Source organism: Narcine bancroftii, chromosome 2 (assembly GCF_036971445.1).
Source record: "Narcine bancroftii isolate sNarBan1 chromosome 2, sNarBan1.hap1, whole genome shotgun sequence".
Lineage (NCBI taxonomy): Eukaryota > Metazoa > Chordata > Chondrichthyes > Torpediniformes > Narcinidae > Narcine > Narcine bancroftii.
The window spans coordinates 56,694,335-56,721,569 of NC_091470.1; the positions used below are offsets into that span (position 1 = coordinate 56,694,335).

The 27,235-nt window shown below is 38.5% G+C and overlaps 1 protein-coding gene and 1 long non-coding RNA gene across 8 annotated transcripts in view; one reads left to right on the plus strand and one right to left on the minus strand.

The window, feature by feature from the left end:
* LOC138753571 (neuronal PAS domain-containing protein 3) overlaps window positions 1-27,235 on the plus strand; it is a 1,142,342-nt gene that overhangs the window by 300,998 nt on the left and 814,109 nt on the right. Inside the window, exon 1 of one of the 7 annotated variants that reach the window (XM_069916746.1) lies at window positions 15,667-15,670. The exons of the other annotated variants lie outside the window; for them this stretch is intronic. The gene's annotated coding sequence lies outside the window, so the exon portion shown is untranslated. Of the gene's footprint in view, window positions 1-15,666; window positions 15,671-27,235 lie in introns of those variants that run through there. 7 annotated transcript variants of the gene reach the window in all.
* The window catches only part of LOC138753576 (uncharacterized), a 58,098-nt gene continuing 47,813 nt past the window's right edge, over window positions 16,951-27,235 (minus strand). The window contains exon 4 of the long non-coding RNA XR_011351269.1: window positions 16,951-17,585. This is a non-coding gene — a long non-coding RNA (uncharacterized lncRNA). The remainder of the gene's footprint in view (window positions 17,586-27,235) is intronic.

Here is a 27,235-nt window from a genome sequence, read left to right on the forward strand (position 1 = left end):
TTTGCTATACTGCAGATTTAATGTTTTGTTTGACGCACTAACCCATTAAGAAAAAACAATGTATGAGATTAGCAAAATCTTTTGTTGATCCCATCTACATTTTTTTTTCTCTCTGTCAATTTAGAAATAGTTTTAAAGTCAAAATTTGTAATTGGAAACTGTCTTTGTAAACATTTTGTAAAGGCATCCCATTCAATCTACATTTGCTGCCATAATTACTTGAAGAATTGATGAAAGAATTGAAGTGGTTTTGAAAAGTTATTATTTGATATTTCTCCTCAGGAATAAGAAATTAGGAACTCTCCAATAAGATTTGAAATAATGTAAGATTTTTTTAAAAATCATACTTTATTTGCATTTAGCATTGTTCGTGTGAATTTTATACTTAAGTGAGATGTTCCTGGCAGATCACTTTTTACATTTATTAAAATCGTTTTATGTACTGATTGATTGGGAAAGCATGTAAGACAATTTCTCACTGCATATTGTGACAATAAACAATTCAATTCACTTCAATTCAAGTTCTTAGTGTATATCAATAAACCCTGGCTTCAAATGCATATATTTGCCCCTGAATGGTTGGGCAAATTTGCCAACTGCCTCCAAATGTTTGGAAATTGATCATTCTGCATATTTCTCAGCCTGAAATCTGCATTTGGTGTGAAATCATAATGGTGTGTCTCCTCATACAAATAAAGCCTTATTTTAGGAAGGAATACTTCTATTTAAATAGTATCTTCAGTGATCTTAGATACCTCTTCATTACAGACAATGAAATGCTGTTGCTTCCCTTATAAAAATGCAATAGCCATTTTTCACACAGCAAGTTAAGAAGTAGCAGGATGATAATGACAAGATACTTTTCATTGGAATAGTAAATAGAGATAAATATTTTCTAGAATTTCAAGATTAAATCTTGCTCTTGTCCAAATAATTTAATGAAATCACATACACTCTAAACCAGTAAAAGTTTCATTTGTCTCATTTGAAAAATAATGTTTTAAACAGTGCAGGACTCATTTGATTCTACAATAGAATGTCATCTTTAATTTTTATCCAAAGGTCTTTATAGTAGGTCTTGAACCCAAGGCCCTCTGACTCAGAGGGAAGACTTTGGTGTTTTTCTTTTGCTCTCAAAGATAGTTAAAAGAAAATGGAGCTTACAGTAAAGTGGTAACATTTGTAATGAATTCCGGTTTGATATCAACAGTTCAAACTCCAACTGTACCTGAATTTGTGGTTTCTTTGTTGGTCAGAAATGAAATCTGGAAAACAAACTTGATGTTTAATCTCTTGTCCCTTTATTTTTTTAATGACCTCTATTGTCACAAATTGCTCTGGATGGAAGGACTTGCTAAACCAAAATTTGGAAATTGTGCAAACAATGAGGATATTATCAGATTAATTGTTTTGGAACTATGTATTAAAGCCTGAATGTTGTTAAATATCACAATAAGAAATATAATACAGTACATTTTCCATTTCTTCATTACCACCCATACTTGAAAATTGTTGAACCTCAACCATGATTTCACATCTATTATGAATGAATTTCTAATATATTGCCAGAAGTAGAGAAAAGAGTTATGTTCATACATTTCAAGTTAAGAATATTAAAAAAGAACTACTGAAGATGAGGAAAGAAGACTTTATCTGATCGTGTAAAAAAGGCTGATATGCAGGTGAATAATGAGATTTAGCATTTGCTTCTGAATTTATGCAATGGCATTTCATTATCCTCAGCTGGCAACTACTTATTTCCCCATTGGAATATCCAGCCTGTCAATCAGCCAAATTGGATCAGTATCCAGAACATTACTATTCTCAGTTTCTCTCTATTGGAATATTTGGTCTATACTTGCTCCAGTCAGCATGTGCCCATGTTAAATATGACCAGTTTTGGTGGAGTAAAGGCAGGAGTGTGATTCTGCTTTTCCTCCCTTTAAAATTTGTGATTGCTGTTGAAGATGCTGAATCAGAGGAGCAGAAGTAAGTATATAATCTCACTTATTGGGAATATTGTCATTGACAAGTTAAAATTTTTTAAAATTGTAAAAAAATTTTTAAAGTTTTAATTTAGACATGCAACACAAGCCCTTTTGGCCCATGAGCCCGTGCCGCCCAATTACCTGCACCCCTGGTATGTTTTTGAATTGTGGGAGGAAACCAGAGCACCTGAAAGAAACCAACAGAGACATGAGAAAAACATGAGGACAGTCCCGGATTCAAAACCCCAGTTGCTGGTGTTGTGACAACACTACACCACTGTGCCTATTGTAATCATGCAAACTTTGGAATAAAAATATTTTATACATAGAATTGCAGATGTGAACAGACTGGGATAGAGAATCAAGAAATGCAACAAATTACAAGAAACATTAATAAATTGTAAAATAGATATACAAGCAGAACATTAATTTCAGTATTAACTGTAAAAATTATGAAGATAACACCTTACTTTGAAAATAAGTTAAAAAAATTAATTAGGTTAAAAAAAAACAATGAATATATTATTTTGGAAAATAACAATCTATATGGGGTAGAGAATTGAACTTCGAAGCAAACACACAAATCACTTGATGATGTAAGCGTGAAACTAAGTGATAGCAGTAACAGACCAAGCAACCTGGTGATTTTGTAAGTAATCAATCAAAAAATAAAGAAGTTATTCTAAAGTTCCATCAAACATTTCTGGTCATCATTTTTATGAAAAGAATGCAGAGTCAGTGATTTAAAAGAATGATACTCAAAATGTGAGGCTGTACCTATCAGTGGAGAATGGTTCTCTATTTTTAAGAAGAAAGACTGCATCAAATGAGGTTTTTGAAGCATTATGGAAGTGCACAGTATTTCGTCTTCTGGAAAAGAGCTGAACCAGGGGTTTCAATGTTATGTGCTACTCAAGAGATCATTTATTTAAAAAAAACCTAGATGGTGGTATAATTATGAAACTCACCTCCAAATGAAATAGTTCATAAAATAAAAATGCTGAAAAAGCTTATGAGAGAGAAAGGAATAGAGTTATACCAATTTGTGGCAGGTATGAAGGTGCTGATGTCTCTACATAGAAAGTAGAAATCTTCAGCACAGTACAGGCCCCTTAGCCCAAAGTGTTGTGCTGACATAATAACCTACTCTACCACCTGCCAAGAATTTTCGGACTGTGTAACCCTCTATTTTTCTCTGTTCCATGTATTAGTCTGCATCATTAATGGGATGAACTTATTGTGCCAAATCGCCTGATATATTGTAAATTCACTGAAAATTTAAAGAATGCTAAATCCCTGCTTCTTTCCAGTGCTTTCCTTCCTTGCCTACAGGCCTCTCTCTATTGCCTTGTGCCAGAGTACCTCTTCAATTTCCTAAATTTTGTGATCCACTTTCTTGGATTTCTCTTGTAACTCCCAGAGTCAAAGAATCCTTCCACTGCAAAATTTTCAATGTGCCAGAATTCTCTTGGCTGACTCCAGTGTTTCCTGAACATTAAGCAAGTCGTCAAGAATACAAAGGAACAGATTCTAGGTTAGGAGGCAATGATTCAGGACGGAAAACACACTATAAAATGATCCATGCTGAATGGATTACCTGAACCATTGACTTCCAGTTGATTTTTTTTGAAAACTTTATTTAAAGACTGTAATCAAAATACAGTTAAACTTAACAAAGGAAAGTGAAGAACAAAATTTTATATATATTTAAAAAAAACCCTCCCACCCCTTCAGCCAGCTGCCTTAAGGGGAGCCAAATATAGAAACAATACAGTTAATATAAAGAATATTTCAAAGCATTTCCAAATTCATATACTCCAAATAAGAAGTCCACATTTTAACAAAAAATGAATAATTGTCATGTAAATTACATGTAAATTTTTCCATAATAATACAAGTTGTTAATTCATTATGCCAGTGTGTTATATTAATCTCCACATTATCTTTCCAAGTGCTAGCTACACATTTTCATGCTACAGGCAGCACTAGATGTACAAATGCAATTTGAAATTTATATAACCCTAGTCCTTTTAAAGAAACCATATATCCCAACAAAATAATTGATGGGTCCAATGGCAATTTAATGTTAAATAATTTTTACAAAACCAGTCTAATTCCTTCCCAAAACGGTTGTACTTTAACACAAGACCAGACAGCATGTAAAAATGTTCCAATACATAATCCACATCTAAAATAAGAATCCGAATTACTAAACCCATATTTTTTTTAACTTCTGAGGAGTCAAATATAACTGATGCAAAAATTATAATTAACCATTCCATATTGTACATTTGTCACTTTAATTACACTATCATGGCACATAGTCTCCCAATTATCTTTGGGAAAAATATAGGTTAAATCACTTTCCCATTTAAATCTAGATTTCTCCCAATCCAGTTTATCCATCGCATCTTGTAACAATTGGTACATACCTGAAATATAACCTTTCTTAGGTACAGAAGAAATCAAAGACTCAAATTTCATCAACATGGGTAGATTCATTTCTTTACTATAATTATCTTTTATCAAAGCTCTAAGATAATCGAGTCCACGCTGCTGAAGATCCAGCTGCGCTGGATGGGTCACGTCTCCAGAATGGAGGACCATCGCCTTCCCAAGATCGTGTTATATGGTGAGCTCTCCACTGGCCACCATGACAGAGGTGCACCAAAGAAAAGGTACAAGGACTGCCTAAAGAAATCTCTTGGTGCCTGCCACATTGACCACCGCCAGTGGGCTGATAATGCCTCAAACCGTTCATCTTGGCGCCTCACAGTTTGGCGGGCAGCAACCTCCTTTGAAGAAGACCACAGAGCCCACCTCACTGACAAAAGGCAAAGGAGGAAAAACCCAACACCCAACCCCAACCAACCAATTTTCCCCTGCAACCGCTGCAATCGTGTCTGCCTGTCCCGCATCGGACTTGTCAGCCACAAACGAGCCTGCAGCTGATGTGGACTTTTTACCCCCTCCATAAATCTTTGTCCGCGAAGCCAAGCCAAAGAAAGAAAAGAAGATAATACGTAAATAAAGAGTTTACAGATATATCAAATTTCTCCCTCAGTCGGTTAAAGGAAAGAAACTGGCCTTCTTCAAAACAGTCCTGAACTATCTTAATACCCTTAGAATTCCATCTCTTTAAATGATTATTAAACATTGAAAAAGGAATAAGATGATTATGATATAATGGGGTTTGGATTGATAATTTACCCTTTAATCCTAAAACCATATTTCGTTTAACCCATATCCTTAACAAATGTTTTAGTACTGGCATATTACATTCCCACAATAAATCCCCATTGCACTTAAATATAAACTGGTGAATCTCAACTTCAGATATACAAGCCACTTCCACCTTTGCCCAACTCGGAGATTGGTCCATATCCATCAATCTACTAACAAATTTCAACTGAGCTACTTCATAATAATTTTGAAAATGAGGTAACTGCAATCCACCTAATGCATATTTCCATGTAAGTTGATGCAAAGCTGCTTGTGCTAGTTTTCCCTTCAATAAAAACTCCCGCTCTGCTCTATTCAGATCCCGAAAAAAATCCTTTGAAAGTAAACATGGTATCGACTGAAACAAATATTGAATTCAAGGAAAAATATTCATTTTAATGCAATTTACTCAACCAATTAATGTTAACGGCAGATCTTTCCATTTAGTCAAATCCATTTTAATCCTTTTTAATAAAGGAACATAATTTAATTTATATAAAGATTGATAATCTGCATTTACTACCACCCCTAAATATTTAATTCTATCTGACCACTTTAATTTTATAATATTTTTATATTCTGAATAATCTCCATCCCCAACTGGCAGTATTTCACTCTTATCCCAATTTACTTTATATCCAGACAACTCCCCAAATTTTAATAAACAATCTTTTAAATATTTCAAAGATTGTTCCAGTTCTGTCAAATATACCAACACATCATCTGCAAACAAATTAATCTTATATTCATCATCCACAATTTTCATTCCTTTAATCTTATCATTCTATCGTATTGTCTGAGCTAATGGTTCGATAGCCAATGCAAATAAGGCTGGTGACAATGGACAACCTTGTTGAGTCGATTGCATTAATTTAAATGGTAAAGAAGTTTGGCCATTTGTCACCACCCTAGCAGTTGGATTTGTATATAAAGCCTTAACCCAACCAATAAAATAAGGGCCAAAATTAAACTTCTCTAACACTTTAAGTAAAAAATTCCACTCAACCCTATCAAAGGTTTTTTCCCGCATCCAGTGCAACCAGGTTGGAGTCTAACTGCATTGACCAATGTTATCAATCTGAGGATATTATCAGATGCATTTCTATTTTTAATAAAACCTGTTTGATCTGTATATATCAACTGAGGTAAATATTTGGCAAGTCTATTCGCTAACACCTTCGCTATAATTTTATAATCTACGTTTAATAAGGAAATAGGCCTATACGAAGACACTTTCAATGGGTCCCTATCTTTCTTAGGAATCACAATAATTATAGCACTCGAACAAGATTCTAGTAACGACTGCTCCTCAGTTACTTGCTGCAATACATCTCCAAATACAGAAGATAAATCTTCGTAAAATACTTTATAGAATTCAACTGAGAATCCATCATCTCCTGGTGACTTTCCATTCGGCATCTCTTGTATAGCCTCTTTAATCTCAAAATCCATAAATGGAGCTTCTAATTCTTTAACCTCCTCCTCCCCTAAAGCAGGTAAATTTAACTTAGATAAATAAGATTTAATAGAACCAGCGTCCTGCTTTCCCTCAGATGTATATAATTTCTGGCAAAATGAATAAAACTGGTCATTAATTTCCTGAGGTTTATAGGTAACTGTTGAATTCTTTTTCACAGCATTAATAGTTCGGGATGTCTGTTCTGTTTTTAACTGCCAAGTTAGTACCATATGAGCTCTCTCACCCAATTCATATTAACGTTGCTTAGATCGATAAATTAAGCTCTCATACTGATGTTTGTAATGTATTATAGCATAATTTCAACTTCGTTAAAGCAGCTTTCTGAAATTTATTTTCCAACACAGTAATGTGTTTCTCCAATGTTAAACTTTCCACCACATATTGCTTTTTAACTTTCGTAGGATAGCTAATAATTTGCCCTCGTAAATATGCTTTCAAAGCATCCCACAGTATAAAATTACTACGTACTGAATTGACATTCTCAGCCAGAAACTAAGTAATCTGCTCCTTAATAAAAGTAATAAACTCTGGTTTCTTCAATAACATTGTATTGAACCTCCATCTATAAGACGATTGCACCACTTCTGGACTTACACAGGAGAAAAATAACATAGAATGGTCCGATATAACCCGACTTTTATATTCAGCCTGTAGTGTTCTACCCTGTAACTGCGCTGAAACCAAGAAAAAGTCTATTCTAGAAAATGAATCATGTCTAGATGAATGAAAAGAAATTCTATGTAGGGTTTACTCTCCAAACATCAACCAAATTCAGATCTTTCATCAAAGCTCCTATTTGTACTGCCATCTTTGATTTCCTCATACGTTCGGTGATCCATCCAATAAAGGATCCAAAACACAGTTAAAATCTCCCCCAACCAGAATATTATTATTGGCCTGATTTAACAATAAAAAAGCCTCCAACATAAACCATTCATCATCTACATTAGGTGCATAAACATTTAACAAAGTCCATGATTCAGCAAAAATTTTACAGTTAACTATCAAAACCTTCCCAGCATTTCCCTCAAACAATTTCAATTCAAATGGTAATTTCTTATGAATTAAAATCGTAACACCCCTCGTCTTAGAATTAAAAGAAGAAGAGAACACATGACCAACCCACTCTCTCTTCAATTTCAAATGCTCGTTTTCGGTCAAGTGTGTTTCTTGCAAGAAAGCAATATCAACTTTCATTTTTCTTAATATAAGCCAAAACTCGTTTGCGCTTAATTGGGTTATTCAAACCTTGGACATTAAAAGTTGCAAAATTCAAATTAGACATTTCTTAATCTAATAATATATTCCACTACTATAAAATAATGCTCCCCTTCTAATTCCCTTAATATTCTAATCCGCCTATATAAAAACTTCAAAAAAAAGAAAAGAAAAAAAAACAATCCTAAAACAAACTATTAAAAAGTAGTAGCCCCCTAAAAATCTGGGTGTGGTAAAACCCACTAGTGGCAGGTGACTAAAGGTCTCAGTGTCATCTATCCCCCACAGTCAGACTTTCACAAAGTACTTAGACAAAAACAGTCAACCCATTGATTCCAGTCCCAGTGATTGTTCTGGGTCCTCAATATCAAGAAGACTTTGTGTCAATTCAACTTTGTTCCCATTCTTTCCCTGTTTTCCATTCTTCCCATTTCCATTGCCATTTACCCTCCTCTAAGGTGGCAATAGTGGCGATCTTCCATTTCCTTGTAAATCTGGCAACAAATTAACAAAGATTAATGCATCATGGTGATTTTCAAAAAATTAAGATTGAAAATTCCCATAAAAAACTTTCAATACTGCTGGATAACGAAAGGCAAATTTATATCCCTTTCGCCACAATACTTCTTTAGCTGAATTAAATTCTCGGAGCCTTGTAATAATTTCTTGACTCAAATCTGCATTAAAAAATACCCTGTTATTTTGAACAATCATTGGAGCCTGGTTTTGCCATCCTTTCTGCACCGCCATTCGCAATATTATTTCTCTATCCTGATATTTCAAACAGCGAATCAGAACTGCTCTTGGTGATTGACCTGGAAATGGTTTCTTTCTTAATGGTCTGTGTGCCCGATCTAACTCCGGACCATCCATAAAAAATTCCTTACCCAACACCTCAGGAATCCATTTCTTAAAAAACTTTACCGAATCAGAACCTTCTATATCTTCTGGAAGACCTACTATTTTTACATTATTTCTTCGACTTTGATTTTCTAATGAATCAATCTTCTTCAATAATTCCTTCTTCTGAATCCCCAATCCATGAAAAAATCCTCAATTTTTTCCATTTTTTCTCTATTACACGCCACTTGATTCTTATATTCAAAAAAAGCTTCTTCAATCTTTTTTAAATTATCATTTACGGTATCTACTGATTTTATACATCTACTAACATCACTTTTATCTACAGTAATATCTTGCTTTATAAAAGTCATTTCTTCACACATAGTGTTCATTTTGGTTTTCACTTCCATAAATTCTTGAGTCATCTGAGTCGAAATCTGCATTGACATTTTTTCCATTTGAAGAGCAATCCCTTCCAAGATTGTAAACATGGCATCCAGTCCGGGTTCCATCACCTCCCTTTGAGACCTACCTTCTCTAATGTCAGTCCCCATTTCTTCCTGTGTAAGTTCCAATAAAGTTGAGCTCTCTTCCTCCTCAAACGCAGTAGGTCCTCTTCCGGGGCAGCTGCGAGTTTGGACACCTGACGACAGCGTGCCGATCTCATCAGCCCACCATCGCTTGGGCTCCCCCACAGCCCACACCTTATCCAATAATTCACAGATCCGCGATGCATTGCACATGCCCGGCAGAACCACCGACCGCGCAGGTGCGTCTTCCGACGCTATACTGCGCGCCCGCGGATCACCAGGCAATGTTGTGGGCTCGCGGGTCTGCGCTCGGCCAATCCGCCCACGTACCCAGACTCACGGGTGCGCGAGTTAGAACCGGCCGAGCTCGTCGCTGAACCGGTGCCATCTTGCGGATGCACGATCAACGCCGGCGTAATACTTAACTGAGCAGGAGTCCTCTGAGGCTTGGGGGCTCCAGTCGACAACTCCGTGGCTTCAACTTGATAGGTAGGCTTTAATTCTTCAACATTTTTGTAAGGTAGTTTCTTTTGCAATTGAGCTTTTGATTTTTTCACGTTTGCAGCCATTTCAATCCTTCTCTATTCCAAAATCTGTAGATACTATTTTTAACCACTTTTACAAGTTTTGAAGTCAGGTATTTAGAAGTGTAACTGGGGGAAGGTGGAACCACACGTCTTCCCTCTATGCCATCTTGCCACGCCCCCCCAGTTGATTAAATTTCTAACGTGCAAATGAATGCAGAATTCAGTAACTCAATGAGTGACAGATGCATGAAGCTGAGGAATAGTATCTGCAACTTCTAATTGATCATTTGCAAAACAAACTCCAATTGCATCAAGATATTTTTGTTGAATTTTTGAATGTATTTCATTTAAGTACAAAATAAATATAAATATAAACAACAAATATGAACAATTGTAATTTAATATTGAATGGAAAGTTTAATTTCAATGTTATATTTGTCACCAAATCACTGCTAAATCACAGAATGACATTGATAAATTAAGTGATTCAACTAAATCCATCAGTAATAGGGTAATTCTGTTTTGCATCTATAGTTTCAACATTATTCCACAGACATTGGCTCTTATCACTGGCTCTGAATAGGAATAATCATTACATTTTAAGGTAAACCACTGAACAAAGTTTTATGAAGATTTTTTAAATTAGTGGCTTATCTTATTGTGTAACTGCTACAACTACACAAATGACTGCATTTTTTGTAGGAAATAAGGAATGTGAGAGGAGAGACAAATGATACAATTTCCACTTATTCTAAATTAGCTGGATTGTTGTAACAGGTGATGGTCAAGGAATTGGATCATGACGAGAAGTAGGAGGCAGGCTACATGCAGCTGTTCACTTGGTCCCAGACAGCATGTTAAATTTGTCCAGGGACTTGAAGTATTTAAGCCCACAACAATTGCAATTTGTACTGTTTATTGGGTAAACACCTTTGTATTAACAGAGATGGGGAACCAGGACTTTGCACTTAAAGACAATCTAGACCTCTTAAAGGAGAATTTCATTATGTAGTCAGCATGAAAAATTATGAAATCACTTTGGAAAATCCACATCATTCAGTAGTAGCTCATTCCATCTAATTTTCCTTTTAAGGAATAACTGTTAATAAATAAATGATAATAGTGGTTAACATTGATAATTATGTCAAAATTAGTTTCCATGGAGAAGAATGTGGCTGTTTTCAAAAAGATTGAATGTGAATTAATCACAATAAAATTGCATTTATATCTTAAATTAAATGAAAGCTACTGTAGAGCTCGTCGAAAGAACCAAAGACTTGTTGATCCAAACCAAGGCTTTTATTAGCAAAAGACCGGAGCTCTTCACAGGTGGCCGACCAGTCCGGAATGATCCGACCTGGCTAGGGACACAACCCTTTAAGGCCCAGACAATAGGCGTGGCTTAGCTCTCAGCCAATCGCTGTAAGCACAGTCTAGATACAGTAACTATATACACTATGTACAATAGTGATAGATCTGTACTGTCACAGCTACTTCGTTGAATCTAGTCATGGGTTAAGGTGCCCAATTCAGTTGAATTTTGATTCTTGGTTTGGAGAATGGGAGGAACAGTGGATAATTTTGTATTTCCTTGGTTTTACATTTTGTTTTTGTCTTAATTAATTTTTGAGAAGTTATTTTATGATTTACTCACATAGAGTTTAATGAATTTTTAATTCCCTGATTATTAGAGAAATCTAATTCTTTTTAAATTACAGCTCCACATACAGATTTGCATCCTGTTAAAGGGTCTTAAACTACATGTCTGGATTATGCTACCAGGGGTAGATTTGTACCCTCCATCTAACCTGGATGCCAAGCTTCTGCATCCAGTGTGAGTGCATGGACTGAAATGTGAGCAATGATTCACAATGCAGAAAAGATATAGTGAGATATTGCAACTCATATTGCAATGAGTTGAGACTGAAAGTAAATCTTATTTTAGTACTTTATGGTTTCATTGTAGCTTTATTAAAAACTAAGTAGCACTTACGAGGTTCAGTCAAGAATTATCCATTGAAAAAGATGAAATGTAATTTGAGCCTATGTCTCGAGCATTTATTTAGGTGTTGTGGTGGTACACCACTGGCCGACTGCAGGGAGCAACCTCTATACCTGCAGAAGAGCATGGGTTTCAAGACAACACCTGGCCGGCTGTCAATCAGCCGACCTGAATAGACCAAGCCCTACTCGTTTGGGTGTCAATCACCCTCCGGGATATAAGCCTGAGCCGGCCCTTTGAAGACACTCTCAGAGTTTACAGCAGCTCTCCTCACAGCTGGCTCTGTGGAAGTTTATATCGAATAAAACCTGTTCTACAGTCTTTAGGTTTTGTGTGTTTGCTTCTGTCTGATAGTACATCACAATATATTCAATTTAAGATTAGAGATCTGGAAGCACACAGTCAAAGTGATCATCGAGGTACACGCCGATGACATCCTGGACTCCGATCGAAAGAGGCTCGTCTTACTCCGATCAAAACTGGGTCCCCGAACCTTCCAGGCACTCAAAGACGGCACCGGGTACTTGGAAGCGATGAGCACCCTCGAGACCATGTATAAACCTCTCACGAATGTGGTCTTTGAAAGATATCTCCTGAGTAACTGTGCCCAACTGCCTGGGGAGACAGCCAAGTCCTACCTGAGAGCCCTGCGTGAGTTGGCCCGATCTTGTTTGGCTGAACCCAGGATAAATGAAAGGGAGGTCACTAACTGCAGCCATGACCAGCAAGACCATGATACCAACCTGGAGAAATTTCTCCGGACAGCCGAGAAGCTGAACCTCACTTACAACAAAGAGAAGTGCATGTTCAGCACCACCCGCCTCACCATCCTGGGTATATCGTGGCACATGGTATCATCGGCCCAGCAGATCCAGAACGGATGTGCCCATTAATGGACCTGCCCCTCCCCCATGCTCAAAGCCCTCCATGGGTGCCTTGGCTTATTCCCTTACTACTCACAGTGGGTTCCCTGTTTCTTGGTCAAGGTCTGTCCATTGGCCCAGGCCACAAATTTCCCACTCCCACCTGAGGTGCAGGCAGCCTTCACCTGCATCAGGCAGGATATCGCAGACACCACTTTGCATGCCGTGGACAAGGACTCCCCCTTCTAGGTGGAGAGCAATGCCTCCGATGTAGTCCTCGCTGCTACCCTCAACCAAGAGGGGTGCCTGATCGCCTTCTTCTCCAGGACCCTCCAAGGCTCCGAGCTAGGGTACTCTGCCATTGAAAAGGAGACCCAGGCAATTGTGGAAGCGGTCCGCCACTGGTGCCACTACTTGGCCAGCAGGAGGTTCACCTTCCTCACCAACAAGCGGGCCGTGGTGTTCCTGTTCAACACCACCCACAGGGCAAGATCAAGAATGACAAGATCTTGCGCTGGATAATCAAGTTGGCGACATCCAGTATCATCCGGGGAAGCTTAACAACTCCTTCGACGCCCTCTCCCGGACCTGTGCTTTGCTCCATGATGATCAGCTGCAAGCACTACATGAGTCCCTCTGCCACCCGGGCATCACCAGGTTATACCATTTTATCAAGTTCAGGAACCTCCCATACACCGTCAGGACCATGACCGAAGCGTGCTGGGTCTGCGCAGAATGCAAACCTCGCTTTTTCCGTCCACCTCAGGCTCATGTCATGAAGGCCACTCGGCCCTTCAAGCGCCTCAGCATGGATTTCAAGGAGCCCCTGCCTTTCACAAATCGGAACGTCTATTTCCTCATGGTCATAGACAAGTACTCCCACTTCCCTTTTGCTATCCCTTGCCCAGACATCTCCACGGCCACCTTCATCAGGGCACTGACACAGATCTTCACCATGTTTGGCTATCCTGCATTTATCCACAATGACCGGGGGGGTCTAGCTTCGTGAATGAGGAACTACGCCAGTACCTGACAGCAAGGGGCATCGCGACAAGTCGCACGACTAGTTACAACCCAAGAGGTAATGGGCAAGTGGAACCCGAAAATGGGGTGATCTGGAAGGCAGTTCTCCTGGCCCTTAAGTCAAAGATGTGGTCCATAGAATACTGGCAGGCTGCTCTTCCCGCGGCACTCCATGCCATTAGGTCACTCACGTGCACAGCTACCAATGAGACCCCCCTACGATCGCCTGTTTTCGTTCCCCAGGAAATCGGAGACGGGAACGTCTCTCTCAGCTTAGCTCGCATCCCTGGGACCGGTGCTCCTCTGTAGACACGTGTGGGCACACAAGGCCGAACCCCTGGTTGAGCAGGTGTTCCTTCTATACAAAAAACCACAACTATGTCTACGTTAGGTTCAGCAGCAGCAGGGAGGACACCATCTCAACCAGGGACCTAGCACTAGCAGGAACACCCACCACAGCACAGCATCCTCCAGCCCAGCACCCTGCCGGGCCTGACACATCCCCCCGTCCTGGACAGCTATGGGGCACTCAAGATCTCCTTGGGCACCAAGGGCTTGCTACAACCGTGAGGGAAGAACCTGCACCCCCCCGCCCATCCGATTTGACACACACACCTCAACCCCGGCCCCCCCAGCCACTCTTCCGCGCTGCTCCACGCCAGCCACTCTTCCGCGCTGCTCCACGCCAGCCACTCCGGTCCCAACCCCTGCACACCTTTATCGACCAGTGACCAGGAACCAGTCCTGCGACGGTTGCAAAGACTCTGATGGCCGCTGGACCGTCTCAGTCTGTATATACTGTGTATATATGTTTTGTGGCTATTGACTGCAACCTCTCCCCCAGGACAATTTTTTAAAAAGGGGGTGAATGTGGTGGTACACCACTGACCTACTGCAGGGGGCAACCTCTGTACCTGCAGAAGAGCATGGGGACAAAACAACACCTGGCTGGCTGTCAATCAGCTGACTTGAATAGACCAAGCCCCATCCGGTCGGGTGTCAATCACCATCTGGGCTATAAGCCTGAGCCGGCCCTTCAAAGGCACTCTCAGAGTTTATAGCAGCTCTCCTCACAGCTGGCTCTGTAGAAGTTTATGTCAAATAAAGCCTGTTGTACAGTCTTTAGGTTTTGTGTATTTGCTTCTGTCCGATAGCGCACCACAGGTGTAGACATTAACAAGAGTTTATATAATTTTATGCATGAAGAAAATGGCCAACATCACTGTTACATTACTGAAAAATGCTGGGGAAACTCAGAGAGTCACACAGCTTCCTTTATGTAGCAAAGATAAAGGTACATAACCAATGCTTTGGGCCTGAACCCTTCTTCGAGAAGTGAGAAAAAAAGCAAGCAGGGACTTAAGTAAAATGTTGGGAGGAGGGGCAAGGGGAGGAGCACAGGCAAGAGGTCAAAACTGGTTAGGGGTGCGAGTGCACAAGAAAAAAAATGAGAAATGATAGGGAGAGAGACTAGTTCTCTGAATGGAGAGCTAGAGGAAAGGAGGCAGAGGGATAGGGAGATAGGGGAGAAGCCTAATGGAAACTTGAGGTCTATGTTAATGCCATCTAATTGGAGAGTGCCAAGATGGAATACAATATGTTGCTCCTCCAATCTGCAGGTGGCATTGGTTTGACAGTGCACAAGGCCATGGACAGACATGTTTGTGTGTGGAAGTGCAATGGTTGGCCATTGGGAGATCCTCACCATTGCTGCAGATAGAACAAAAGTGTTCAATAAAATGATCTCCCAGTCTGTGTCCAGGAGTTTCTCTAATGTAGAGAAGGCCACAATGGGAGCATTGGATGCAGTAGATGACCTCTGCAGATTCACAAGAGAAGTGTTTGCTTCTCTTGGAAGAACTGTTACACTCAAACTGGATGGCATTAAAATTGACTTCACTCCCAAACTGGATGTCATTAAAATGGACTTCTCCACTTTCTGTTAGGCCACTTCCCCGTCACCTGCTCTTCTCTGTCCCTCTGTTTCCTTTCCTCCAGCTCTTCACCCCTTCTCACTCCATTCAGAGAGCTATCCTCCCCTCGTATCACTCCTCAGTTTTTTTTTCTTGTGCCCTCATACCCCTATCCACTTTTGACTTCTTGCCAATTATCACCTTTTGTTTATTGGCCTGTGCTCCTCTCCCTGCCCCTTTCCTGCCATTTTATTTAGGCACCTGTTTGCTCTTTGCTCATACCATGATGAAGGGGTCAGGCCCTAAACATTTATCTTTGCTGCATAAAGAATGCTGTGTGAGTTGCTGAATTTCTCCAGCATTTTTGCCTATACTAAAATCACTTTCTTTTTCAGCTCAAAATCACTGTTATTGTGACAACTTCAGAGAGAAAATGAGTTAATAATTCAGAAACTTCCTGTTTAACTTACAACAGATTATTTAGCGTGGGTCATCCAAAATAGTACAGAATTTTGTTTTTAGTTGCATGAGATGGGAAAACAAGACAATGGATATTTGAAAAGCCTGCCCTCATAAAATTATTCTTCAGTGGGTCTTTCTAATTGCCAGATAATTGAACCAACTTGATACAACATCTGAAGAAACATCTTGGCTAATTGCCTCTATTTAAAAAAAAGCTGTTAACATTATTATTTGAATTAATGCAAATGTAAAATGACAGCAGCTGCTAACCAACTGTTCATTTAGTCAGGCCTTCATGATGATGTGGTTCATCAGAATAGTTAACTCAATTTCTGTAAGAAAATTCCACTTACTTTGAAGCCTTAGTATTGGATGCTCTGAAAAGGAGTCAACTATTCCAATGTAATGTGAATAAATACATTTAATTTTAATATTCCTAAACTATCAAAAATAGAAACATCAACATTTTATGATTTTATAAAATGTTATGTTAGATATCAGTGGCAGATATAAATAGCAGTTTGTCATGGAATATCATTGCTGAATCCCTCATCATCAATATCTTGGAAGATATCATTGACCAAAAACTCAACAAGCCTAACATAAATACTATGCTTACAAGGGCAGTTAAGAGGATGGATATCATTGAGTTAGTGATTCTTCTACTGACGTAGTGTTCAATCTTCTACAATGCACAAAACAGTAGTTTTATAGTGTACTTCCCTTGTATTTCGATGAATGCAGCCCCAACACCACTTCAGTTGCTTGACACTAATAAGCACAAAGTAGTCCATTTAATTGGCCACATTTATTCAATCAAGTACTGCAACAAAACATTACAATATGTACTATTTATTAAATGCACAGCATTTACTCACTTAGGATATCCAGACTGCATCTACTAAACATGCAATTTCTATCACTTCAAGCAGATGGAAGCACCATCTCCAAATCACGTACTCTTGATATATTGCAGTTTCTTCTTTGTTACTAAGTGTAAATCCAACCACCACAGGATTTTAAAAACACTAATCTTCAGAAAGAAGATTTAAAAAGACAGTTCACCACAACCTTTTCCATGGAAATTAGGTTTGAAACATAAATTATTGTCAGAAAAGTAGAATATTTTAAAAAATTATAAACCACTTGCCCCAATGTTCAATTTAGAGTTCTTGAACAGAGGACAAGCCATTTAACATAAAAACTAAATCTCAAGTGGAATATAAAATCCTCAATGTATCATGAGTCATAATTGTAATGGACATATGTATTCTTCTTATGGTGGAAGAATTGAGTGGAGGTGTAGATGAAGATAATATTTGTGGCAGTTGCTTATTAGATTATTTTGTCATGATATCCTCTGCATCAGGGGAACCAAAAACAGATTAGGCAATCGCCCTGAGTAATATTTCTTTCAGATCATAACCATGACTCCAAATGTTTACCTGCCTGTACCTTTAATTCTTCATCTTACTTCCCTTAACATCTCTCCTTCCTCGATCTTCCACACTATTCTGAGAAAGATCAAGAAATATTCAGGAAACAACCTTATTCTTTGCAGCTTTCCAAATTCAACACAAAGTTCAACATATCTGAGATAATTAGCATTTTCAGTCTTCACTCAACATTTCAAATTTTGTATTGCACCCCCTTCAGTCACAACATTTATGTGTTGCATTAACTATTTGTTTCACCTTGAATTATCACTTCTTCTGTCATTTAATCTCTGGCTTTTTATTCCATCACAGATCTTACCATTAAAAGCTTATTTTATTTTCAACTTTTCCAGGCTCTGATGAAAGGTCATAGAACTTAAGATATGCTCCGACTCTGTCTGCATGGTTGATACTTGACCAGTCAAGTGTTTTCAGAATTTTCTTTTTTCCTTCAGATTTCCTGCATTTGCAGAACTTTTATTTTTTGGTGCACTACCTTTTTATTTAGTTTGCATTTCCAAGTAATTTGTTGAATTAGCAATGGAAGATCTTTGTTTAGAATTTGTATTATATACCATGATGTTGATGTCAGAATCAGAGTTGTAGCTGAAGCTATTCATAAATTAACTAATCTTGATTCAGTAACATTTCTATTGATGGTATGATCAAGAAGGTAATAGAACTGCAACATCAAATCACATTTATAATTCATAATAACTTTCTTAATTTTTAAAGTTCTGGTGTAGTAGTTCACCATCCTCAACTTATTTGTAGTATTGGACCATTTTATTTAGTATTATAGCTCTATGATTGCAATTTTTCATTGCACGATTTTTCTATCACTTGTTGAACTGCATTGGAACTAGAATATAGTAAAATGACGATTGCTCAATCAAGGCAATTATTACAACATATTTATTTCATTTCATGTTTATTTAATTATATTTGTAAACAGCAGAAATGCATGATATATATCTACCATTTTCTTTCCACTTTTAATGTATACAGATATAATGCAATAAATGTTACATTTTAATAATATTTGGAATTCCATTCGACTTGCAATAAATAATATGACAACAATCTAATGAATAAGTTTCAGTTTAACCATTTGGCAATCCTCAATCAATAAACAAGATTTTCTCAGAGTACAGAAGTACATAAAAGAATTGAGTTTTAAGTTCATCCACGCCTTAGATGAGCATTTAACTGGCTGTGCAATCCAGGAGGTATATTTTACCACACAACTGACAAATGAAAGACAACCAAGTGGATGGATTAGTCACAGCAAATGAGCTTTTGTTCCTCCGTCTGTTTCTTATGTCAATTGGTGTGATATTAACAGATATCTCAGCAATAAGACAGTATTGTATGACTTGATCTCAAAAATATGATTGCTGTCATGCTTTGACCTTCAATTAATTTGTCACCTTCAGGCCACTAGGTTTAATTACTGTAAAGAGATATTCTTAAGTCAGTTAAAGGCAAGTGACTGTTAAACAAATATGAAGACAATTTATTCTGCTGGAAGTCATTCCAGGTATTATTCGTAACATTTAAACCTTGGTTGTTAACCAAGTTAAAGAGAAAATTCAGTGTTATTTGTTTACTATAAATAACCATATATTCTTTGGCTTGGCTTCGCAGACGAAGATTTATGGAGGGGTAAATGTCCACGTCAGCTGCAGGCTCGTTTGTGGCTGACAAGTCCGATGCGGGACAGGCAGACACGGTTGCAGCGGTTGCAGGGGAAAATTGGTGGGTTGGGGTTGGGTTTTGGGTTTTTCCTCCTTTGCCTTTTGTCAGTGAGGTGGGCTCTGCGGTCTTCTTCAAAGGAGGTTGCTGCCCGCCAAACTGTGAGGCGCCAAGATGCACGGTTTGAGGCGATATCAGCCCACTGGCGGTGGTCAATGTGGCAGGCACCAAGAGATTTCTTTAGGCAGTCCTTGTACCTTTTCTTTGGTGCACCTCTGTCACGGTGGCCAGTGGAGAGCTCGCCATATAACACGATCTTGGGAAGGCGATGGTCCTCCATTCTGGAGACGTGACCCACCCAGCGCAGCTGGATCTTCAGCAGCGTGGACTCGATGCTGTCGACCTCTGCCATCTCGAGTACTTCGACGTTAGGGATGAAAGCGCTCCAATGAATGTTGAGGATGGAGTGGAGACAACGCTGGTGGAAGCGTTCTAGGAGCCGTAGGTGATGCCGGTAGAGGACCCATGATTCGGAGCCGAACAGGAGTGTGGGTATGACAACGGCTCTGTATACGCTTATCTTTGTGAGGTTTTTCAGTTGGTTGTTTTTCCAGACTATAACCATATATATATGGTAAACAAATAACACTGAATTTTCTCTTTAATTTGGTTAACAACCGATATTTGCTGTCCAAATATGTATGCTTTATAATTCTAGTGTACAACTCTGTCCATCAATGCAGAGAGGTGCGTGGTTCCTCAGCCTCTCCTTAAAATGAATGATAGGTGTAAGAGGATGCAGAGTTCTAGAGGTATGTCAGGGTTGGGTGGCCAGGTGGCGGGTGAAATGGGGGAAGGACCAGAATATTCAATTTTCAAAGAGTAGCTATGAAGTATTGAACTGCACGTTTCACAAACATTTCTACGACTGATTCCACCTGCAGTGAATTCGTCCATCGTTATTGAATGAAGATCTACCGGGACCAATGCCTGAAGAGGGCACACAAAATCAGTGAACCGGTGCAGACTCGAAAGGCCAACATGGCCTGTTTCCGCTCCGTAAATGGTTATATGGTTATGGTTATATCCCTTGTTTGCTGTTGTCATGTATAGTTTGTCATTGTTAGCTTGATGTTCTTTGCCCATGTAAACTTGTGTTACTGTGGCTACACCCTCTCAACAGTGGTGTAGTGAAGGAAGCTGCAGGATCATACTTTGATTTCGAGTCCTTAAGTTCCTCAGTCTGAAATAATAGTTATGTAACAATTCAATGCAGAAGGAAGTTAGTTTCCCCATTTTGGCATTGCCAGTGAAGAACAGAAGCATGACGAGAATGATGGGGCCACTAAGGGATAAAGGAGGTAACGTGTGCCTGGAGGTGGAGGAGGTTAGGAAGGTTCTTCAGAATTCACAAGAGAAAAGGACCTTGATCAGGGTGAGGTCAGAATAGAACAGATGTTGAGATTAAAGTAGAGGAACTATTGGATCTTCTTAAAAACATTAAGGTTGATTAGTCACTGGGGCCAGATGCGATATACCCCAGGTTGCTGTTGAAAGTGAGGAAAGAGATAGCTGGGGCAGGGGCTGTGATCTTTAAGTCCTCTTTGGCTACAGGGAGGTGCCAAAGGATTGGAGAATGGAAAATGTAAAAATAGGTATTAGGGAGAATCCTGGGAATTACAGTCCATTGAGTCTTATGTCAGTGGAGAGAAAACTAGTGGAGAGGATTTTTAAGGATAGGATAGCATTTGGAGAAGTATAGTCTACTCAAGGATAGTCATCGGGGCTTTGTGAAGGGTAGGTCCTGCCTCAGAAGCCTAGATGAGATTTTGAGGAGGTAATAAAATAAATTGATGAGGGTAGGGCAGTAGATGTGGTCTAGATAGATTTAGAAAGGCATTTGACAAGGTCCTCCTTGAGAGGCTCATTCAGAAAGTCATGAGGGATCTATGGATGAGTGGATAAAATTTGGTTTTCGTGTAGAAAGCAGAGTAGTAGTAGAAGGAAATCATTCTGCCTGGAGGTCAGTGACTAGTGGAGTTCCACCAGGATCTGTTCTGGGACCCATGCTCTTTGTGATTTTTATAAATGACCTAGATGAAGAGGCCGAAGGATGGGTCAGTAAGATTCCAGATGATATGAAGGTTGGAGGAGTTGTGGATGGTGCTGAAGGTTGTTGTAGGTTACAAAAGGATATAGACAGGATGCAGAGTTGGGAGGAAAAGTTCAATCCTGATGAGTGTGAGGTGATGCATTTTGGAAGGATAAACCAGAAGGCTGAGTACAGGGTTAATGGTTGGTTACTTAAGAGCGTGGATAAACACAGGGACCTTTGAGTCCAATCCATATATCTTTCAAAGTCGCAGAAGAGGTTGATAGGATTGTTAAGAAGGCCTATGGAATGTTAGACTTCATTAATAGGGGGATTGAGTTCACGAGTGAAGAGGTCATATCACAACTCTACAAATCTCTGGTGAGACCACACTTAAGAGTATTACATTCAGTTCTGGTCAGCTCATTATAGGAAGGATGTGGAAGCTATGGAGAGGGTGCAAAGGAGATTTACCAGGATGTTGTGTGGATTTGAAAACAAGACTTATGAGGAAAGGTTAGCAGCACTGGGACCTTTCTCTTTGAAGAAAAGAAGAATGAGAGGAGACTTCATAGATGTCTACAAGATTATTAAAGGCATAGATAGGATGGACAGCTAGAGCCTTATTTCCAGGGCAGGAATAGCAACACTAGAGGACATATGTACAAAGTGAATGGTGGCAAGTTTAGGGGAGACATCAGGGGTTTGGTTTTTACTCAGAGAGTTGTGGGTGCTTGGAATGCCTTGCCAGGGATGGTGGTGGAGGCTGAAACATTAGGGGCATGTAAGAGACTCTTAGACAGGCACATGGATGAAAAAGAATAGAGGGTTATAGGGTAGGGAGGCTTTAGTATTTTTTAAAGAAATATATGGATTGAAAAATCATCGAGGAGCGAAGGGCCTTTACTGTGCTGTAGTGTTCTGTTCTATATTCTAACTTTTTGGTAGGACTGTGCAATACATTTAATTCTTCTGCTTTTTAATCTCCGTTCTATATGATTTTTTTATTCAGTTACTTTTTGAATGCCACACTTTCAGGTACTGCATTCAATATCACAACTTTTGGCCACATAAGAATGATTTCTTCACATCTCCTTTTGCTAATTCCTTAGGATCTGAAAAGAGTTTCTTCTTATTTACACAATCAAAATAATTTATGGGTTTGAACAAATTTAACAAACCTCCATATAGATTTGAGGAAAACAAAGCTAACTTGCCCATTCACCTCTCAGAAAAAAAGGAGTATAATTCCAGCAAAACCACCTGCACTTTCTCCCAGCATCATATTTATTTAAAAATGTTAATCCTAGAACTGAATTACCATTGCATTTATTCTTTAGTATTCTATTTCATTACTAGTTGTTATATAGTCAGGATAATGCAAACTATTTTGTAACCACTTAAGAATATACCCTTCTCACTGTAGTGACTGTGGGACGTATGGATATGTATATGAGTCTGTGTGAACAGTTTTCCTGTGATGGTGGAAGGCTTCAGTAAGTAAAATCTCTTTTGTTATTTGAATCTTGAATCTCTAAGTTATTTAAGAAGCCTCCCAAGTTACTCCAGAGATGTAACATGGTGGCAGTGGTATAAGAGAACAAGAATAAAGCCATATAATTGATTGTAAGTCACTGAAGTACAAAGGGGAAGAAAAGAAAAAAGATTACTGAAAGAAAATGGCTGGAGCAACCGCAGTTCACCCAGTGATGGACTGGGAAGCTGAAGACATTGTTGAATTGTTTAAAAAGATTCAGCAGAAGTGCAATTTAGCATTCAAAAGCTATTTAAAAAATGCAGCAGCAGAGGAGAAGGTCAGTTATCTACTCGCCTGGTCAGGGGAGCGAGGCCTTGACTTATTGAGCTTACAGATGTGGAGAAAAATGATCCAGATCAGATATTTTCAAAGTTTGTTTCTCATCTTGAACCCAGGTCTAATCATAGAATTAAACATTATGAATTTCAAGGCTTAATGCAAGAGACTGATGAAACTGTTGATAACTTACTCCCCCATATTAGTTGATCAACTAATATGGGGGAGTGCCCATCCTGAAGTGCAAAAGTCTCTGATAGGGAAGGATAGCTTAAAGCTGGCTGAAGCTATAGACATAGCCAGAGCCTTCAAAGCCACAAGAATGCAAATTAAATCCCTATCTCTGCAGACACACCCACAGCAAAGAGAAGAAACGGTTGATGTTAGAAAGAACACAATCAGAAAATGCAAACCCCCCCCCAAGACCTGCAGGTAGTGCGGCAGACAACTGAAACATAAGCCTGCAGTGGTGCACTGCAGTCATTACAGAGAGAAGGATGTATTCTTGCGTGGGCACAAAATAGTTCACATTACCCTGACTATATAAAACTAGTAAAACCAAATGCTCCGCATTTTAAAACGAACTTCTCAATTTATTCTATTATCTTTTTCGATAATCTGGTGCTCTTTCTGTCCTTGTACCCTTTTTAAATTTTGGTGTTCAAAGCCACAAATCTTTTAACTATGCTTTTAATTTTTTTTATCCTATTGCATTTCATACTGTAACACCAGAGAAGGTCATTCAGCTGAATGGGTGGCATGGTTGATGTAGCCAGTTAGCACAACCCCCTTGCATTGCCAGTGATCAGGACTGGGGTTCGAATCCCACACCGTTTGTATGTGTGGGTTTTCTCCAGTGGCTCTGGTTTCCTCCCACCCTTCAAAACATACTGTTGGTGTAGGATAATTAGGTGTAAATTGGGAAGGACGATCTTGTGGGTTGAAATGGCCTGTTGCTGTGCTGTATACCTTAATCTTAAAAAAAGATTTGGGATATAAAAGAAAACTTGATCATGAAGAGGAAATCTACAAGTACACAGGCAGAACTTGAAAACGTCACATAGATTGCACCTAGGTTTTTGGAACTCTCTGAGACAACAGCTCTAACGGCTGCATCACTCTTTTCTAGCAAAGACTCACACAAGTAATAATTTAGTACCTCAATCATAATATTCACAACTGAGAAAATAATTTCAGTCCCTTAATGCTGCCAAACTTCCTTCAGCTGTTTTAACTATAAATGTTTTAACTATGAATTAATAAGACTTTGAAACTCCTGATAACCAGCATTATTGGAGGAGATAACAACACAGTTAAAATTTATTGCACTTGTCATCTTTCAAAATTCCAGTTTCTTGTAATCTAATAAATAATATAGTCACAAATCTTGATACTACAAGAAAGGATGGAGAGAGAAAATACAGAGTCATGGATCAGTTAGCTTAACACCAGCAATTTAGGAAAATGGTAATTGACCACTGAGAAAATGATGAGATCGAGCAAAATCAGCATGGATTTATAAAAGAGAAATCATCTTTGAAATATCCATTAAATTTTTTTTAGGTCTAGCAGAATATGCAAGAGTGAACTATTAAGACTTCCAGAAGGGCTTTGGTAAGATGTCACACAGAAATTATTAAACAGAATTAGAGCTCATATATATTTTATCCTGGAGACAGCATTATAGCAGACAGTAAACAGAGTGTAGGTATAAATGAGTAATTTTAATCTGGGAGGTGATGATGAGGTGACTGCTATGGGATTGGTGCTTGCTGATCCAACTGTTCAAAGTTTTGGATGAAGGGATCAAGAATCATACATCTAAATTTATTGATGATACATAACTTTATGGCACTATGGTTTTTGAGGAGAATAAAGACAGGTTAAGTGAGGGATTTGGAACATGGTAGATGGAATGTGGCAAAATGTGAAATCATCCACTAATTTACAAAAAATAAAAATTATTTTTAAATCGTTAATATCTGAAAGATGTAACTGGAGTCTTGGGCCTCCTTATTCATGAATTGCTGAATGTTAACATGCAAATTCAGAAAGCAATTAGCAAGGCATTTATTACAATTGGATTAGAGTTGTTATGTTCCAGTTATATAGAGTCCTGGTGATGCCACACCAAGACATATACAGTTTTGGTTTTTTGATCTAAGAAATCATATTTTTGAGTAATGCAGATTTATTGCTGGTATGGAAGTATGACATTTTGTGAGATTTTCTAAAATATTGGGGCTTTACTCTCTTGAGTTTAGAAGAATTCCAGGTGATCTCATTGAAATATATACGATTCTTTCAAATCTTGTTTGATACAGAATTTGTCACAATTCAGTGGTTGGCCATTCATGACTGAGAATAAATTTCTTTACTCTGAAGATAGTGAAATTTTGGAATTCTCTAGCTAAGAGAACTGTAAGATTGAGTTACTGAATATTCAATATAGCAATGGACAGAATTTTAAATTAAGAAGAAATCAAAGAAAACCACTTATTAAAGAAATCAAGGAATGTGGATTTATTGTAGGAAAGTGAAAAAACATGAAAGATCAGCCATGATTTGACTGTAAAAGAAGAGGGACATGAGCTGAAAGGATCTACTCCTGCATCTGTTAATTATATTAACTGCTGTCTTCTCTATTTCCTTAATCATTTTTAAATCCCCATCTTTTAAATTGAAGAGAAGTTTTCATCAATGAAAACATGATATATTGTTATATTTCTGTTCACAGCTATTTCCTCTGACTGATACTTGTTATTTTTTTGGACATACTGCACAGTAACAGGCCATTTCAGCCCATGAGTCCGTGCTGCCCAATTTACATCCAATTAACCTACACCTCCAATATATTTTGAATGGTGGGAGGAAATAGGAGACCCTGGGGAAAACGCATGCAGACAAGGGGAGAACGTACAAACTCCTTACAGACAGCGCAGGATTTGAGCCACGTTCCCGATTGCTAGTGCTGTAAAGGCATTGCGCTAACCACTAGGCAAACCGTGCCTTTGATATTTTAAAGTTGTAACTGTCTGGTTGAAGCAAAAAAAATCTGCTAGAAGAAATCAGCAGGTCAAGCAGTATCTGTGGAGGCACAAATGTGTTGACATTGTGGCTTGAGTACTTCATCAGGAATGGGGAGAAGCTAGTACAGAAGCGCTTGTGAGAGATGGGACAGGAACTGGTAGGTGATAAGTGGAGCCATATGAGGGGGAGAATAATGAGCAGATGGAGCCAAGTGGAGGAAAGGGGAAAGGCTCATTGGGATATTGATGTTTTTGAAGTACCCCCAAAAAAGGTCTCTGCTTGGCTTCTGTTTATGTTAATTTATGCAATTTAAGCTACAGTGTTATGATCTTGTGCACTTATTCTATGCAAAATCTTACTTGATTCCACAATATCTTTAGTGTCAACTTTTGGATTTTAATCTCCTGGCTCCGCATTTCTAATGAAAGAATATACCTGTAATATAAACTGATTGATCACAGTGCAATTACAGGCTCAGGTCAGTAAGTGGCACTATGTTATCTTTTTCCACACAAATTATCCAAAAGACTGAATGAAAGCTTTTTCGTGTTATTTCCTTGTATTACATAACTACAATTTCTAATGTCTAGATGAACTGCTTGAATTTTGAGATCAGTGACAATTGCAGTACCAATCTTTAAGAAAGCTGGCCACAATGATCAAGCAAATTCTTTGACATGGTCTTCTATTTCCCATTGCTCATGGGTAGTATCAATCAGTTCTAAAATAATGTTTTTTGTTAAGCAATTGCTGCTATTCACATTGAAGATTTCTCGTTGGAAGTTTACCAGGAAGTGAAAATCATAGTTTTCAATGTATAAAATATATTAAACATTTAGAGTGAATAAAATTAGATCATAAATTTGAACTTGAATCTAAAACACACTAGTTAAAATAAATAAATAGGATGGTAGGGTAAAGGAACCATAGTTGACAAGAGAGTTGGAACATTCAATGAAGAGGACAGAGGAAGAATAAAAAGGCTTAGGAAGCAAAAATCAGACAGGGCTCTTGAGAATTATACGGTAGCTAGGAAGGAACTTAAAAAGGGACAGTAGAACTAGAAAGGAACATGAGAAGGCCTTGGAGGATGGGTTA